The sequence below is a fragment of the Ursus arctos genome, unplaced genomic scaffold, assembly GCF_023065955.2.
Source record: "Ursus arctos isolate Adak ecotype North America unplaced genomic scaffold, UrsArc2.0 scaffold_5, whole genome shotgun sequence".
Lineage (NCBI taxonomy): Eukaryota > Metazoa > Chordata > Mammalia > Carnivora > Ursidae > Ursus > Ursus arctos.
This window is the reverse complement of record NW_026623067.1, coordinates 74,621,698-74,641,160: the sequence shown is the minus strand read 5'-3', so window position 1 is coordinate 74,641,160 and position 19,463 is coordinate 74,621,698. Positions and strand designations below refer to the sequence as shown.

Here is a 19,463-nt window from a genome sequence, read left to right as displayed (position 1 = left end):
AAATAATAACTGACGGGCACCTGGGTGGCTCAGTCGTTAAGCATCTGCCTTCAGCTCAGGGCATGATCCCAGCGTTCTGGGATCAAGCCCCGCATCAGGCTTCTCTGCTGGGAACCTGGGCTTCTTCCTCTCCTGCTCCCCATGCTTGTGTTCCCTCTCTTGCTGGCTCTCCCTCTCTCTCTGTCAAATAAATAAAAATAAAATCTTAAAAAATATATATATCTACTGAGTCCTGTATGTCAAATACTATTCTAGATGCTAGAGATTTGGCAGTGATAAGGATAAACAATATTCCTGTTGCATCAAGCTTAAATTTTAGAAGAGAAAATAGATGAGAGGTAGGCAAATTTTATACACACACACACACACATACACACACACACATATATCCTATTATAGTCTATAGAATGTTATACATACATAATGTTTATATTGATATAAAAGTGTTATAATACAGGGGTGCCTGGGTGGTACAGTTGGGTAAGCTTTGGATTCTTGGTTTCGGCTCAGGTTGTGATCTCAGGGTCATGACATTGAGTCTGCCTGGGCCTCTCCACTTAGTGGAGAGTCTCCTTGAGACTTTCTCTCCCTCTCCTTCTGCCCTTACCGCCGCCCCCCCCATGCATGTGCACACTCTTGCTTGCTCACTCTCTCAAATAAATAAATAAATCTTCTCAAAAAAGTGTTACAATACATATAAAATGTTTTAGATAGTGGTGTTAAGATAAAAATTAAGTAGGTTAAAGGGTGAGATAGTGCAGGTGGAGGTACAGAGCTGCACTTTTTTTAAAAGATTTTATTTATTTACTTATTTATTAAAGAAAGCAAGCACGTGCATGCGGGGGGGGGGGGCGAGTAAGGAGAGAAGGAGGGACAAGCAGACTATGCACTGAGTGCAGACCCCTGGGGGCTCCACACGGGGCTTGACATGGGGCTCGGTCTCACCACCCTCAGATCCTGACCTGAGCCAAAACCAAGATTTGGTCACTTAGCCAACTGTGCCACCCAGTACACCCCAGGTGTACTTTAGATGGGGTGGTCAGGAAGGACCTCTGAACCTTTGTCACTGAACCTTTTGGGGACTCAGTCTCTTTATACCTAATATAAGAGCATTGCTAGGTTATCACTAAATGGCTGCAAAATTCTGTGCTTTCTGTAAGGGACGCATCTTTGGGTCAAGTAATCTTTTGTATGTATAAATTATGGTCTTTGTTGTGCATTGATCTCAAAATATAATAAGAATGTTCATTGATTCCCCAGGTTAATTCCATGTTACATTTGGGGAATTTAAACTGCGATTTAAATGCCTTCCCAAAGGTTGCATAATAGTGAAAGAAGGATTAGAGCTCTCAATTCCTGCCATTCTCAGGCTGAAAATTCCACCACTCTATGATAGAATAAGAAGTGGAATTGAAATGTCAGAACAGTTCAAAGAACATTAAAGATGTGTAAGCTATGATGGACTAAAATATTTACAAATAAGGAATTGGATAAGTATATCCCACTGCACTCATTTATGGCAGGCAAGTAAGCCATGTGATATGCTTTGAACCAGTAAAATAGCAAATCCCCCCCAAGAAAATCTATAATTTTAATCAAAAGTTTGTTTCAGTCATTGAAATTCTGTTATTGCTGCTTACAAACATTAAAGTCAATCAAAACATCAGTAGCTTTGCAAGATCAATATTTTTAATATGTTTGCATTGCAGTACTGCAGATTTTTGGCTAATGGATCGCACCCATATTGATTTCCATGGGAAATGTTAGTCTGATACTGAAATAATTAAAAAAACACACACACAGGGATTATTGGTTTGGAATTTTGAAGGAGATAGAAGTATAAAAATTGGTTATTGACTAAATTGCTTGGGGTGAGTGAACCTTGGGCACTTGCAATAAACTTGTAGGACTCAGTCATTACTGAATACTACCTTAGTCCCTTAAACTGAAAATCAATCAATAACTTATTATAACAATGCAAATTGTGGTGAAATAACAGACTAGGTAGGCATGTAAGAATCACATTTTATCAAAACAGATATGCATAAGCATATGTATAGCGTATTGAAAACATCTACTAAAACTTAGTGACTGATTATAACTGAGATTTCTGCTGAAGATAGTTTGAGTAGCATTTTTAAAGAGATAAACTGCTACAAAATAACAGTAAAAAGAAGCATACAATTATTCTATGAACAATAATGAAAGTGCAAACACTACAACATGTCAACTGACAGATTCTGTTATTTTGATTCAGAGCAAAATTACAATTGTTACTCTGTTCTCAAAGCACTGGAATAATGTATGCAAGCATTAGATTAGATACAAGCTCATTCCCCACAATATGAATCTAATGCACATTACATTTCTCTTGTTTTTTAGCCTTTAGTTAGGAAAAGTCATATTTTCACTTAGAAAGTTTACTCTGTGTTTTCATTTGGTTATCATTATAAATTTATGAATTCTTTGTCTCTCAGAGGCAACCTCTGTTTTAAAGAGAACATTTTTTAATGTTTCAATATAGGTTCAGACCATTATAATAGTACTTAGAAGTAGCATTTGCATAGTTTGTTGCCTCATTTCATTTACTTAATTTTTAAAATTGTGTTATTTCTATATTATGGAAACATGTATGTGCTTTGAGAGGAATACAGGATTAAAAGCTAAAACTGAAAATTAGCTATCACCACTGTTAATTTTTGTTGCCATCTCTGTGCGCCTCGTCTGTATTTTTCCTTGATAGTAAGTTAGCTCTCTTTATAAATAGAAGATTAATCATGATTCCTTTCACTGCATGAGATGCTAAAATCATATAATACCATGGTCAGTCCTCTTCACTTTGGTGTTAAAATCTTTGCTCACTATTTTTGCCCAATTTCTTTCATCCTATTCTGACTTCTCTTTATCTTTTATCATTGTAACTAGCATTACCCCAAATTCCGTTGATAAAATCTTTTTTCCCTTCCTATTCAGTTTAAAATTTATACCCAAGTGTGACTTTTCTCAAACATTCTGTGTCTCCCCCATCAGTTAACTATTAGGACACTGTGTTTTGATGGATCCAGGCTTCAGAATGATTTATGAGACTTGAAGTTTCACTGTTTTCTAACGTTATGTACATCATACCTGAAAATAATCAGGTTATACAGTAAAGGTATTTACATGTAGCTGTAAAAATATTCATACAGTTTTCACTTAATCATTGGATGGCTTTCTGCCATGAATATTATTAGAAAATCATCCTTTCCATGATCTTTAAAATGATAGAATTCTAATTCCCTAGACTGCCATTTCCACATTTTCATATACAATTGCTCTTCCTATTGTTTAGGCCTTTCTAAGAATTCCAGTCGGAATTTGTATCACTTATCATTGTCACAAAATGTTATTTCTTCAACAGATAGAATTTGTGCAGTCCCCAGTTAGACTTTCCAGTTGTCTAACTAGTCAGGGAGCTAGGCATGATGAAAATGGGAAATCATCAGCTTTTAGAAATCAAGCAGAGCAAATACGTAGTTCTGCAAGGTTCCACAGCCCACTCTCACACCCACATGTACATCTGCTCAGAGCCCTTCTAGATTTTTCTTCGAGGTCACTAGTGCAACTTCTACTCAGAATGGGTACCATCTGACAATCTGGAAAGTCACGTAATTTGTGATTTGGTCCAGAACATCTGACTCCTCACTGTGAAGGTAGTGTCTGAGAGCAGGGCTGAGGCTGTGTAGAGGACAGATATTTTAAAATTTATTCATGGACCCACGTCATTTAACAAAATCCATTACATCTAATAGATAGCACTCAAATTAAAAGAGGTTATTCTCCACTTATTGAGAATGTCAGAAGCCCAAAGGAAGAAAGGATTCCAAAGAGCTGCTCCTAGTGCAGACTTTTTATATGAATGGGCTAGTGAATCCCAATGTCAGAAGTTCATACCACAGTACGAACAAGATGATTTGATTTTAATTTGTAGATAAAACAGACTTTCTTAATTCTAGATCATGCTGATAAAAACTCATTCTACAATCAAACTATTTAGACAGTCCATACCAAGCATTACTTATAAGCAGCTGGAAAATACCCAGAGGTCTTAATTCATTAATAAATTGTTTTACATGCATGCTTCTCAGAGAGCGCGCAAGATAGTGGTTAAGAGCACAGACTCTGGAGCCACACTGCCTGAGTTCATGTCCTTTCTCTGCCACTTTCTGTCTTTGTGACCTTGGACAAGTTGACTAGCTTCTCTGGATTTTCATTCCTTTGCTTATAAAATGACAATAATAATAGGGCGAGGATGCTGTGAGGGCATAGGGTGCTGTGAGGATTAAATACATGTGAAGCATTTATTACTTGACTCTGTATGAAAACTGTTCTTATGTCTGTGCTCTTGGGAGCAGAAATGAAAGACTTTCAATCTCCAGTAGCTTTCTCTCTAAAATCCCATTCCTGTAGTCTGGGAGAGGGGCTTCTATCCTCTGCCCCCATGGCTCCCTGTACCACCCCTAGCATAGCGTGTATCTATTTACTCGTCCCTCCCACCTTCATTAAAGTGTAAGCTTCAGGAGGACAAAAGCTTCATGTGTGGCTTTTCATCACTATTGCTTCAATGCCTAGCATATAGTTTGTACTCTATAAATAATTATTAGATCACTTTTAAATGGACTGTAATGCAATAAGTATCACAAATGTTAGAGTATTTGACCATAGAGTTTTTCTTTGATTATGCTACCATCCTGGTTTCAGCAGAGACTGACATGCAATGAGTGATTGATTTCAACTTCTTTGCACTGGCCTCTGCCTAGAATGTTCTACACTTAGATATGCACAGATCTCACCCCATCACCTCCTTTAGGTCTTTATTTAGACATCACTTCAATTCCTGTCCTGACTACGTCATCTAAAAATTGCATATCTTTCCCTTCTCTGTTCTGTTTTGTTTTTTTCAGTAGCATTTTTGATAGTCCAGCCCTGTATGGATTGAGTGATTTGTTAACGTTTATGATTTGTTATTGGTCTCCCTTGCCACCCACTGGAATGTCAGCTTTGTTGGTTTTGTTCAGATAAATCCCCAAGCATCCGGAACGGTGCCTGGCACAAAGTAGGCAGGCATTTTTCAAATACCTGTTTAATTAATTAATAACTTCAGTGCATTGGTGCTACCAATTTAGAAATAAGCGAAAGCAGGTTACTGTTCAAGGATAATCAGCAAAGGATTAGAAAGAAGAAACCTTGAATTCCATCTTGAGCTCACTCATATGTGCTTTTGACTGTGCTAAATATACATACTTCACCTGCCTGAGCCCTTTAACCCATACTCCAAATTCTAAAAATCATCCTCACCAAAATATTCTCCCAAGAGCCACCCTTAGGAATGTATTGCAAATTATTTCATAAAATAATATACATCTGAGGTTATGTCTTTAAAGTAATAGGGGATTCTGTGTTGGAGGCATTGTTTTAAATGATTAAGCCCTAAAGCAAACTGCTTCTTTAACTATGTGAATATGAACTTTCCATAGAACATGAATGAGAATCTCTGCAAGGTTTTAATTAAGAGTAATTAAAATATCAATATTAAAATGTGTTTCATTCTACCAGCTTAGTAGGGGTTTTATTTTAATAAAAAAGTTTATTTTTTACATGTTGCAGCATAAAATGCTATACCGCACCAGCATCAGCAGGGAAAATGTGGCATGCTGAAGTAATACAAAACAATGTGATTTATAAAGTAATTCCCTGCATTATTTTTGTTATACATTTTTTATTAAGATTAAATTTTCATCTGGTTGTTTAATTGAATTCATTATGAAGGCATCACAAAAGCAAAAAAATTGAACAAGAAAATTATATAGAAAGTAGAAAGGAGTTATATGTAAGGCACATATTAAAAAATACAGACTCTGTGACATGCATGAGGTGAGACTACAGACTCTGTGACATGCACGAGGTGAGAATATCATTCAGCTTGCTGTTTATAGGATTATTTACCTACTTAAATGATGATGTTATATATCTTCTTATATAATAAGAAGGAAAGTTTTGGGGCACCTGGGTGGCCCAGTTGGTTGCGCAACCGAGTCTTGGTTTGGGTTCAGATCGTGATCTCAGGGTCATGGGATTGAGCCTCACATCGGGCTCTGCACTCAGTGCAAAGTCTGCTTGATATTGTCTTTCCCTCTCCCTCTGCCCCTCCTGCTCATGCTCTCTCTGTCTAAAATAAATAAATTAATTTAAAAAAAAAAAGTAAAGTTTTAAAAAAATTTAAGAAGGCAAGTAATTGGTTACTTGGATGGGCAAGAAAGCCAGATACTGTGTACCAAAACAAGGTAATTCCCAAGTGTTTGTAAAGGGGAGAGATATACAGAAAATATTAAAACCCAAAGAAAGAGCAAACAAATGAGAGAACCAGTAGTTATTAGGATAGATAAGATGAAGCTTTCTCATAGAATAAGATTTGAAAAGAAAATGCATGCAAATGAGTAGTAACTAAATAAATACGAAGAAAGAGATGGATGATCCTTTTTCTCAACATGACAGGAACATCTAACCAAACTTACCTTTTTTTTTTTTTTAAGTAGGCTCCACACCCAGTGTGGAGCCCAACATGGAGCTTGAACTCACAACCCTGAGATCAAGACCTGAGCTGAGATTAAGAGTCAGATGCTTAACCGACTGAGCCACTCAGGTGCCCCAAACCTGTCTTTTTTTTTTTTGAGGTTTTGTATATTTATTTGTCAGAGAGAAAGAGTACAAGCAGAGGGAGAGTGGCAGGCAGAGGGAAAAGCAGGTTCCCGGCTGAGCAAGGAGCGCGATGTGGGACTTGATCCCAGGACTCTGGGATCATGACCTGAGCTGAAGGCAGACACTTAACTGACTGAGCCACCCAGACATCTCCCAAACTTGTCTTCAAATGAGAGTAACATGAGGAGAGGAGAGCCGTGGGCCTGGCAGGCATTATAGTATTTTTATTCAGATTTTCCCCACCAAAAAAAAACCACCTCTCCCTTCTCTCACCACTGCATTCCTCGTATTAGTCTCTCTATGCCAGCGGTAAGATATAAAAATTACCTAGAACGAGTAACATATTGAAATAATGACATCCCCATCCATGCAACAATATTTACTGATCATTTACTGCATATGCAACTTATTCTGCTGTTAGTAGAGTAAAGGGCAGTAGGAAGGAGATAAAAATTCATAAATTTGGTAATTCAAGGAGAAAGGAATAAGGATCACAAGGAAATATTGGTAAAAAGTAATAGAGAAATTTGGAAGAGGGTGTGATTCTATCTAATTACAAGGTCCAACAGGACATTCAGGGATTGAGGACAGGAAATCCATTGAGTCAAACCTTGAGAGATGGGTAGGATATAAAGAGTTCTAGAAGGAAGAAGGATATTTCAACTAGGATTGTCAGTATGAGCAAGGAGTAGAAGTACAGAATATGTTACATAAGCATTGACAGCAAGAAGGGAGTTTCGTAGGCACATGATGGGTGTGAATGAAGAATAAGAAAAAAAGTTATAGGTAGTAGTGCGGTGACAGAGAACATTAAATGATAGGCGAAGGAGGGGTTTTGTGAGTGTGTGTGTGTGTGTGTGTGTGTGTGTGTGTGTTCCTTTAAGCATTGGGGATTGGAGGTTTGTGAGGGAGGAAATAAACTATCAGCACTATACTTCAGAAGGATTGATCCAGCAGCTATGAGTGAAACATATTAAGGAAAGAACGAAGGTAGAGAATGTGCAATTCAAGGGTCATTATAGACCCTACAAAAGGTAATTAGGCCTAACTGCTGGTGAAGAGAGTGAAAGGCAAGAGAGGATAGAACCCAGTGACTTAACAGACATAGAATCCATGGGACTTGGCCACAAGAGTCATCTTCAGTTTTTTCTTCAAATAGGTCAATTAGTTATATAGTGAAATCGTGGAAAGAATGGGACTCAGGACAGGGAGGTGTTCGTGGAGGTTCAGGAAAGACTTCATGTATGGGAGATACATGTATCGGAGTGTCAGGATCCTGCAGTGGTAAACCAAGAGCCGCTTTAAGACACTGGACATTGTAAAGAATGAATGGAAATTGAGACTTGAAATTAAACTACTTGAATTCAAACTTTATATATTTTTAGGTTATTTCAGGATTCAGATGATCTTGCCCACTTCTAAGATTACTAAACCTTCAGGAAACTTTCCTCTGGAAGCAAATGATTAGTTTTGCAAGTCAAAGGAGGTGACATAGATTGAGAGATAGTTAATATGGACATAATCTAATTTTGATGGGGAATACGCAGAGTAGATGTAAGTCTAGGTCTTGACAATTTCTTCTGATTGAATACCACAGTGACAACATTCCAATTGTATCCATCTAGTAATAAGTGCCGCCAGTGGCAATCTATGTATTACTACACAATAATCAGTCGGATATGTTTGTGCTTACTTTTTGACTTCACGTTCCCTTGCAACATATCCTTTCTTAGGAGGTTAAACATAACTTAGTCTATTTGTTGTTTACACAGTTTTGTGTCTTCTTCCACCGAGGAAATAAGTGCATTTGAAGGAAGAGTACGCTTTTGAAAACCCCCTCAAGCATTTGATTTTTTTTATGATGATTTTGAAACTTAAGAGAAAAAAAGAAAACATTAAGTCAAGAAAAAAGGCTGTTACATCAGCCTGTGAGGGTCATTGTTCTTTAGTCGCCTATACGGCTTCCAAATAATGCTCAGAAAGTCTTCACGACATTATGCACAGGCTCAGATTTCTGTCAGTTTTAGTGTTCTAGTGATCTCTCTCTGCATAACAAACCAGCCCAAAACTTAGTGGCCTAAAACAATGATTTATTATCTTTCATGGTTCCATAGGTTAACTGAGCTTAGCTGGGAGGTTCTTGCCTAGGATCTCTCATATCAGCTTCCAGATGGGGCGGGACTCACTGGAAAGGTTGGTAAGCTGGACACCTCAAGTGACTCATTCACATGGCTGGCAGTCGATGCTAACTATTGGCTGGAAATTCAGCTCGGACTGAGCACTACACATGACCTGTCCATATAGTGGGCTTAAACCAGCATGTGCTGGGTTCTAAAAGGGAGCATCCAAAGAACACATGAGTACTTCAAGAATCCCAGAGAGTAACTGCAAAACATATGACTTAGCCTCAAAAGTCAGGCAGCATCAATTCCACCATACTCTCTGTTCAAAAAGAAAGTCATGAGGTCAACCCACATTCAGGTAGAGGAGGCTATTCAAGGACATAAATATCATGAAGCATGGTTTATAATGAGGATGGATAGGGGTTCGGGAGAGAAGGTCTCTGTCTTTGGGAACTAGCTACCACACACAGAAAAACAATAAAGCAGGATTATCAGGGGGGAAATAGACCAGTATCCGGTAGGTATGGGTATTACTAAATGATGTTTCTGGTGAAGTTAATGATACCCATTAACTCCCTTTCTTTTAGTTACCAATGTTTCATTCAATTCTAATTTCAGATTCTAGATTGCTTTTCCTGGTTTCATTGTTTTAAAGATCCTCAGATCCTTTATCAGTAGACTTAAATGTCTCCAAAGGTAGCCAGACATGAAAATTAATATATGAAACACTTCTCATATTATACTGTTCTCCTTACCCCTTTGTCTCTGGTCCTTCCACGAGACATAGGCAAGGGCCCATTTTATCTTCAAGGTTTATCCAGCTAGTATTAATTTAAGTACTGTATGCTTGTCACAGGCACCACAAAGAAGCATATGCCACCTTCTCCTCTTAAGGTACAAACAAACCAGAAGGAGAAAAAGGCCTGTATTGGCTAAGGTAAAGCTAAGCTTCTCTAACAAAAGGACCATAGGTATATAAAGGACATAGAAGTTTATTTCTCTGACACATAGCACTCCAAGGTGGGCCTTCCAGATGGGCACATGGCTCTGCCCCACACAGCTATGTTCACAGACCAGGCCCCTTCCATTCTGTTTCTCTGCCATCACGTAGGTAATGTTGCCTGCATGGTCACAGCTTGGCTGCAGGTTCATCACTATTCTGGATCACAGGAAGAGGGCTGTCAGAATGTACCCACTTCCTTAAGGAACTGGCCAGAAACGGCACCGATCAACCCCACATTCATTGCTTTGGGTCAGTCAAATGACCACATCTAACTGCAAGGAAGGCTAGGAAATGCAATGTATTAAGCATTTATGTGTTTGGTTACAATCGTTTAAGCAATGGTTTTCATGAACAGTTAGCATTCTCCACAACAACATGTAAATAAACTATTACAGAGCAATGTGATAAATGTTACACTAGAAAAACATACAGTGCTATGAATGTACAGTGGGGAGTCACTGCCTTATCTTGAGTGTTTAGAGATGGTCTTCACAGGAAGTAAAATTTGAACTGTTTCCAGAAGTAATTACTTGAGAAAAATTGGGCATTCTGTGCAGAAAAGTAAGATCATATGCCCAGGTATAAAATACAGAACAGTATGACAGGTTCGGGGAATGGCAGGAATTTAGTATGGCTGAGCACAAGAGCCAATGAGATGAGGTGTTATAGGAAATGAGGTCCACAGGATAGAGGGCTTTCTGCTAAGGAGTAGCTTGGATTTTATCCTCTTGGGATAGTGGGGAGCCATCAGAAGTTTTTAAGTTGGGACTAGCATGATCAGATTGATGGTGGTGGTATGAAGACAGACTGGAGGGGAAGAGATTAAACAAGAGGAGACTAGATAGGAGTAAATTCAGGGGTATGTGGTGAGAATTAAATCAGAGTGGTTATCATGGAGATGTAGGAGGAAGGAATGAATTGCTCGGCAGCAGAGACAGATATCCACATTTCTGACCCATTTTTGCTGGGTTTGACAGTAAGGGAAAGAGCAGAAGGTGAGTCTGTGGACTAGCTTGACTCCAAATAAATAGCTTTATTTTTTAATTATGTGAACAGACATCTAGGAAAATGCTGTGTCTTAGCAATATGGGGAACCACTTTGGCCCAGTCTCGTCTGTGACAGTAAGACTTTCAATCATCACCCTTTTACAATGCCAGCAGAAAGCACTCAGTGCCGTGGCTTTTGACACAATACTCATTCACTTATGTTCAACCACTCTGCACCCGCCATGTGCCAGATTGTGTTCTAAGTGCCAAGGATACAACTCGAAAACAACAAACAGAGTCTCTGCTTTCAAAAAGCTAAGGCCTGAAAAATGTAGGAGTTAGTCATTTCTGATCACGGAAGGTAGAATTATATGTAGGGGGAAAAAGGTGGAGACACATAAGATAGTTTTCCAGGTTCCAGGCAGAGACAAAGGCAAGAGAATACATGGTGCGTTTGAAGACTGAAGAAAGCCCGATATTGCTGGAGAGTAGAGTATGAGAGCAGAATAGTAAGTCAAAAGACATCAGGCTGGAGAGATAAGCAGGAGCCAGATTATGGAGAGCCTTCTCAACCTCATAAAAGAACTTGGAAAGAAGGGTTCTTGAAAAGGGAATATAGTATGATTCAATTTGCATTTTCAGTGAATGTTCTAGTTGTGATATGGAGAATATATGAGAGACAACAAGACTAAAGCAAGACTAGTTAGGTTATGATGACCTGAGTGAGGCAGTGGAGATGGAGAAAATATTTTGATATGAGGAGAATCAGCAGGACCTGAATTGATGGGTGGTAAGACAGAAAGCATCAAGGTTGACAGCCAGGTTCTTAGTTTGGCTAATTGTGTGGGTGTTCTATCATCCACATAGAAAATGAAGACAGGAAGACAAGCATGTCTGTTGGGGGAGTGATGAGTTCAGTTTTGACATGCTGAGTTTGTGGTGCCTATAAAACTTCCCAGCAGAAATGAACAATAAGCTATTAGATATACTGACTGACGCTCAGAAGATTTGCAAGTGAGAGGACTGACGAAGCCACCTTAGGAGGACATGTTCAGTGAAAAGCACAATTCGTAGCTGTGCAGCAAGACCTCTGAGGAGCTACAAAGAAGGAGCTGCCACAGAACGAAGGGAAAAGTCAGAGAAACGAAAGCCAGGGGAAGAGAATGCTGTGAGTCAGAGGGTGGTCAACAGTGTCAAATGCTCTTAAAGGTCTAAAGGATACTGAAAAAGTGAAAGTGTGAGTCATTATTTTGATCATTGCTAATCTACAAAAAAACCAATTAAATTTGTGTTTATTTGATAAGCAGGAAGGTTGAACATATTTTTATATAAAATTGCCATTTTTTTATTTTATAAATTACTGAGTATTTTTTCTATTGAATCTTTGTCATTTCCCTTTAATTTGTAGTTCTTTATAAATGATGGATAACAATCCTTGTTATTACATGTGATGTATTTTTGCCCAGTTTGCCTTTTATCTTTTCATTTTACTTATGGAGTGGGTTAGTTTTTTTAAATCCATACAGAAGTTTTTAATATTTATGGAGGCAAAAATGTCAATGATTTTTTTCTGTAGTTTCTGGTCGTATTGTTGTGCCTGAAGTCCCACTTCACAATCACACACAAATTCTCTTTTACTTTCTTGTAGTGCCTTTATAATTTTTTTTAACCTTTAAGAGTTGTCTAAGATTACATAGTCCATGGCTGAACAGTGCTGAGCGCCCAGTTGTGGCTGATGATGATTTGTTTATAGGGGTAACAGTGTGTTAGCCAGAGAGAAGCCAGTCATCTGGGTTCATCCAACATTGGAGTTTTTCAGGCACCTGCATTTAATGGACAATGGGTCAAGGCAGTTTAGAAAAACATGTTGAAATGTTGGACTGTGGATTCTAAGCCATTAAGGAGGGAAGTAAAAACAGAAAAAGGCTGGTAGGGAAAAAGGAGAATGAATGGACTGGAAGCCCTATAAGTTATTTTTTTCAAGGTTGGAAAACGGGATTATTTGAGTAAGATGATTGAAAAGATAGGAGGTTATGGTCAAACCAGGGTAACATCTAAACTTTTATTTCACAAAAGTGATGTGATGACCAGAGTTCAACATTAAGAATGGTTAGCTGAAGTGGAGTACAGGAGAAGGTCATTGAATATCAAGGATGGTGAGGTCAAAGTACTGGATAGATTACTCAAGTCAGTGTTAGAGTCTCCCGACTTGGGTGAAGTTAGGTAAGAGTACAGTGAAGAAAATCATCCTTTGAACATCTGGGTCTTGTCCCACCAACACCTTTGGCAGTCACTCTTCATTTACCTTTAAGACACTCATCTTAAGTTGCTAAAGAATCAAAAGTCAGAGTTTATTAAAAGTCAGTATCAAAGTCAGAATCAGAACCCATCTGCCCTTCTTGCTTCTGGGGAAGTACTCTTGTTTGGGTTTGTTTTTTGTTTGGTTTGGTTTGGTTTGGTTTGGTTTGGTTTGGTTTGGTATGGAAAAGCAACAGATAATGTATGTAAAGCCCTTTTAGTAGTCAGTCTGTTATAGTAATTATTATGATATTAGAGGGAGATGATTTACATGTGTTTCAAAATTGGTGTTTGTTGGGGTACCTGGGTGGCTCAATCAGTTAAGCATCTGACTTTGGCTCAGATGGCGATCTCGGGGTCCTGGGATGGAGCCCCCCAAGCTTCCCACTCACCAGGGCTTCTCCCTCTCCTTCTCCCTCTGCTCCTCCCCCACTCATGCTTACTCTGTCTCAAACAAATAAAATCTTTAAAATATATAAAAAATTAAAAATAATAAAATAAAATTGGTGTTTGTTTAGTATGCCTTTCAGATTTAAGATCTAGAATTTCAGCAACCCTGAGCCAGTATAAAAATGACCAAGTAGAAACAGCATGAGCTTGTTTTGGAATCCCCAAGAAGGTTGGGAATGCGTCTGAGAAGCAATTAGAGGTCCGTATTCAAACCTGGGGAAAGTGAAAAGAGGCTTAGAAGGAAAGAAGCAACTAGAAGGAAGTTTTTAGATTTTAAAGAGGAGGACAAATTCTTGTTAGTTTTCTTTCCTCTCACCTTGGCACCTTTGCTTATTCTGATTCCTTAGCCGCACCCCAAGAATCTGCATTTGTAACAAGTACTCCTGGTTAGTGTGCATTTCTTTTTTCAGTACCTTTTGGAAGATAGTATGAGGAAGAGGATAAAGGTTTATGGATATTTTATAAGTTTTTTAAATTTTATTTTCAATCTGGAAAACACAGTGGAAACAAAATAATTGCACAAAGAATGCACACAGAAGAATTTAAGATTAACTGTTGCATGGGTCTGTTTTCCTTCTTTTCTTCACCCAGTTAAAATACTGTCTATTGATCTTATCTTAATTAAAAAAAAAACAAACCTCTTTGCTGCTGAAGTGTATATTCATTTTTATAAATTAAAAAAGAACTAATAAAGGCCCTAAATATAACAAGGCTCTGTAATCTGATAGTACCTTTCCATAGCGAAGTTCAAAATAAGTTAGAAAACTTTTCAGTACCATTCAATGTAAGGCATTTCTGATGAGAAATATTATGAATACAAGATCTAAAACGATTTAAGTCAATGACAGAATAAATACTTCAAAGCCACAGAATCTGAGACTTACTTTGTTGCCCACTCACAATGAGGTAGTACCCAGAAACGTAACTTTTAGTTGCTATTTACACAATTTTTACTTCCATTTGAAGTTAGAAAGTGTGGAAATAATGATTCTCAGTATGACACTTCAGTGTGTAGCAACATGGCAAGAAATATAAATACTGCAAACTGGATTTGTTAAGATAATGTAGTTAAATATTATGAGAATTCTACCATCTAGCCATTCTATAATCTACGTTCGTTTGTTTTCAAATTTTACCTTATGTGACTTGGTCGCTAAATAGGATTTTGGGATTTCTTTTAGTATAAATGAAACAAACCTCTGTAGTAGGCATTACAAGAAGTTCAAGAAGGAAATAAAGGAACACCTATTCCTTAAAGACCAGGAATGACTGGGGCTTTGTGACTAGATCTCCAAGCAGCTGGTTCAAGTAAGAGTAATTCAATCACCCGAACTTGGAGAGTCTTTTTTTTTTTTTTCACTGCTGTCTGTCTGCATCTTGCCTAAAAGTGTACTAAGGGTAGTCAGGCCTATTTGTGTATGCAAATTCAGCTTCACTTCATTGATTCATTTCTTCATTTAACAAATATTTACTGAGCATATGCTACATGCTTGAAACCGGAGATAAGTGGCGAATGAGACAAATGAAGAAGGTAATGATGATGTTGATGATGATAATAGAAGCTAACATGTATTGAATGCTCCCTGTGTGCAAGTATTTATGTGAATTAATCCTCACAATAACTGTAGGAGGCAGATTCTATTACTATTCCATTTTGCAGGTGAAGAAGCAGGTTTAGGGAGCTAATAAATAGTGCAACCAGAATTCAAACACTACATATTTGAATCCAAGGACCAGATTTTTAACTAATAAACTCTCAGATATCTATTCCTTTTCCTCCTGGAGCATATATTCTAGCAATTCATTTACTTAACAAGTATTTGTCATCTGTTGTGTACCAGGTGTCATCCTAGGCCTGGGGCACAGTGATGAAGAGACGAATGGGATCAATTGCTGTCATGACTTGTATCTTCCAAATCCTTTAATAAGTGTTAAAAAAGGAAGAAAGTAGACACATACTAACATAAGCAATAAGCATAATGACATTTATAAGAATTACAAAACTTTTGAATATAGTGCAATGTGTTAATAAATACTGTACATTCATATATTCAGGAAGGGCAATGTTATTTTTATACTTGAATAGTTCATTTCAATCCTGGTTAAAACTGTATATCTTACTTAAAAAAAAACTCTTTGCTTGATCAAAACTTATTCAAGAGCTGTTTCTTTCAGTTACTAAAAGGGTAAAACTTACATCTAAAAATGCAAACATTTCATGATGTGAGAACTCAGTAAGGCCTTCAGTCACTTGACGTTAAATTTTATCCAAATTTCAGAATAATTTATAATTACAATGCCAAAAACTACTGTGCAGTATTCCTTTTTTCACTGGGCAAGACCAAATGAATTGTGAAGAACGTCTAAAAAAAAGTTTCACTGTAGTCTAAAATCAAGACACTGCTAAGTAATTTGCAGTTTTATCTAAATAATTATTAATTGTAATTGATGACCTTTTAAAATGTTTGTTACTAGCTCACCCTTCTTATTTAAAATTTCTTCATCGGGGTAGAAATCTTTTTTGGAAATAAAACTATTCCTTTATGGGTAATAAGCCAGAGCTGTATAAGAGTATTTAAATTAAGAAAGACTAGAGTTTTAATATTAGGTAGGGTCTTAATATTTAATAACTATTTCAACTATATATTTAGGATATGTCAACAATCAAAGTTGAAAACTCTTGCCTGAGCAGTCATGATTTGACATTTGGAAAATGTGGTTAATACTTTTGTAAACCACTACATACAAAGTTTGTAAATGAGCACTCAGGCCCCTGGTTTAGGTCCTTCTCCTTTCTGTGGTTTTTACTTTGTCACAAATAATGTCACCATCGCCATCATTTTAAATGATATTAGGTACAGGAGAATGTGCTAAATTCTGGCACGCAAGGCCTATGCCTGGCCTCAGTGAGCTTACCCAAATGTAGCCAAAAGACATAAAAAACACATAAATGATAAATACCAATAAAAAGAGATCATAACAGTTTTATAAAAAATAATTCTGATAACAAGGTCAGAGGTTAGATACTGTGTTCATTTATGGGGACAATAAAGCCTGAGCTGAATTTTGTCAGAGAAGTTATTGATAATTTTGTCACAAGAAGTAGACATTCTAGGCAAAGAAAAGTAGTGAGATCCAAGTCAGAAAGAGCTTGGTAAATCCAGTGATATTTTGGCTGGAGTTTGTTCAAGGAAATTGTGAGATATAAAGTTGAAGTGGAATGTACAAGCAGCATCCTGAAGATCTAGAGTTTGAACTTAAAATTATAGGCCATGAAGAGTCATTGAAAGTTTTTGAACAGGATAATATGATGAAGGCAGCATTTTAGGAGGATTAACTTGCCAGTGGATGTGTAAAACGGTTTGGTGGGGAAGACCAGTTAAGAGGATATCCTGGGAGTCCGGGGGTAGTGTTACCCAAACTTTGCTTCTTGGAATACTAATTTTGAGATACAGAGATAGTAATGAAAGCTCCTTTTGGAGGGATTTTTTTCTTAATGAAAGAAAAGAAACATTGCATATTAAATTTTCCTCTTATTTTATTGCACATTAACACATTAAAGGCCTATACCAAAGAAACCCATAATTTCACAAACTTATTTGCACAGAAAAAGCTTTGTTCATTACCTGTGTATTCATAAACATATCACTGTGTTCCACTGAAATCACTTTCAACATTTAGAAATTTTGGTCTTATCAAATACCTACTTATTAAGAAGTCCAGCTAAGAAATAATATGAGTAGAGGGAAAAAACGAAACCCAGATAATTTTTAGAGAGGAACTCTGACATCAAGTAGCCCAGACCCTATCTTTAATCGTGGTAATCAAAAACTAAATGTCACCTTTGACTTTGATGCCTTTCTAGTCAAATTAGGTATTACCTTAATGATATCTGTATGCCAGTCCTCTCCCCGACTAAATCATAAAACATCAAAGAATAAGATTAACCCATGTTTTATCATCTTTGTAATCTCTACATCTGGCTTATAGCAGGTCGGTGGAAAAATACTCATTAAAACTGAAAGTGATGAGAAAACTAGAGAGTTTGCTCTTTGCCCGTGGTCACACAAGTGGTAGCAGGATACATTGAAAATAATGAATTCCAAGAAATATTTATAAAATATTAGCCATGGGAGTGGTAAAGAAACTTGGAAATGAGAGACCTAGTATATGAGAGAAACTTGGAAATGAGAGACTCTAATACTAACTAGCAGTATGATCTTGATCAAGTCACTGAACCTCTCGGGGCCTCTATTTCCTCATCTGAGATCCAGCTCGAGAATATCAGGAGATCCCCATTTCTTTATCACTGTAAATAGTCAAAAATTAACTGGATATGATTTCTTTTACAGTGGAAATATATCCTTATGAGGGAACACATTCAAATACAGAAGACCTTTTAAGTATTTACTTCTTTCTATTTGTACTTATATAATATTCCTGAATTTCATAACTTTTCCTATTTTCTTATTTTCCCTTTTTTCAAGGCTTATCACAGATCACGGAATCTTTAAAAGTGTACCAATGTGTATGCTTATGTAATATTAGGACTGAAAATTTTAAATCTTAAAATGTGAAAGCTCCAGTTGTCAGAAGATCATAAAGTCTTTACTTTTAAGGACTGTTAAAAATCACCTTCTGTGAGATCTCAGCTTTGGGATTTTTTCTGACATTTCAAGACTTAAATTTGAAAGTGTAGAATCTCTATAAATACAACATTACCACAAGCCCAAAAAAGTCAAGAAATTCAAAAGGTTAGATTCTTACTAACTCCTCTCCCACATTATGCTCTAAATTGAGTTATGCATCTTAGAGTTAAATACGTAATCAGGAATACTTGATGTGAAATACAATTTAAATTATGACATATTAAGCTTTTCTCTTTGAATTTTGGGAAATAAAATTGTGTATGTAAATCATGCAATATCACATTTTTTGTATGTGCCCTTAAGGCTTTTTTATGTTTTCTTCACATAGTCCCCTCATTTACAACTTTATCTTGCTGTGGACTAACCATATGGGAAATCCACTATTTTAAACTTAAGCTATTTTTGTGGTGTTACTGCATAAGAAAATGCCTTTAGAGTGGAAAAATTATATATTTTTTACCAGATTATATAAATAAAAATTAATTTTTTTCTAGTGGTCATTTTTTGGTTCAATTCAAAGTATATCATTTTTAATCCCTAAATATCTCTAGTAAATCCCCATTGCCATGGCCAAGTGAAATGGAAGATAATAAAGGAGAAGTGCCATGAGACCTGGCCATTTTCAACGTGTTGAAGATTTAAAATTATGTGTAATTTACATGAGACATATAAATGAAAGGATAGACTTCACTAGGATTTTTTTTTTTTTTTTGCTTTAAAAATAGGGTATTTCTCTCTTGCAGCAGCATCTCACATCTCATACATATGTGCATATTTAGTTTTCTGTGTAGCATTCGGTCCCAAGAACACTAATTATAATTTTAAATTATCAATAAGATATAGGCCTAAAGTACAGTAGATGTTAAATTTCATGTATCTTGTAAGATTCCCTATGTAAAAGCAACTACTTTTTGCCTTTATTTTCATTTTTAAAATAATCTTGTGAACTTTCAGTCACTTCTCTTTTGCCTTTTAAAAGTTAAGAACACTCTTTGAATTTGTAGTGTGCAAATAGTATGTTGCTTTTATGGCTAAAAAGACATAACTGATGATAATTCATCTGTGCAGCAAGGGTTCAAGTGAAAAACCAACACGTGGCCCTCAGTTCATATTCAACCACCTAAGAATGTTTCTCCAAAACCCCTTGTTGGAAATATTTATAAAATGGTTTGCCATTGATTTGCTGGTGTGCCTGCTACACAGGTTTACCAAAAA

The 19,463-nt window shown here is 36.8% G+C and overlaps 1 protein-coding gene across 12 annotated transcripts in view; it reads left to right on the top strand.

The window, feature by feature from the left end:
- Positions 1-19,463, top strand: part of FAM172A (family with sequence similarity 172 member A) — a 428,036-nt gene that overhangs the window by 354,531 nt on the left and 54,042 nt on the right. Inside the window, exon 10 of one of the 12 annotated variants that reach the window (XM_057307512.1) lies at positions 1-19,463. This exon is cut by the window's left edge and continues 14,164 nt beyond it. The exons of the other annotated variants lie outside the window; for them this stretch is intronic. The gene's annotated coding sequence lies outside the window, so the exon portion shown is untranslated. 12 annotated transcript variants of the gene reach the window in all.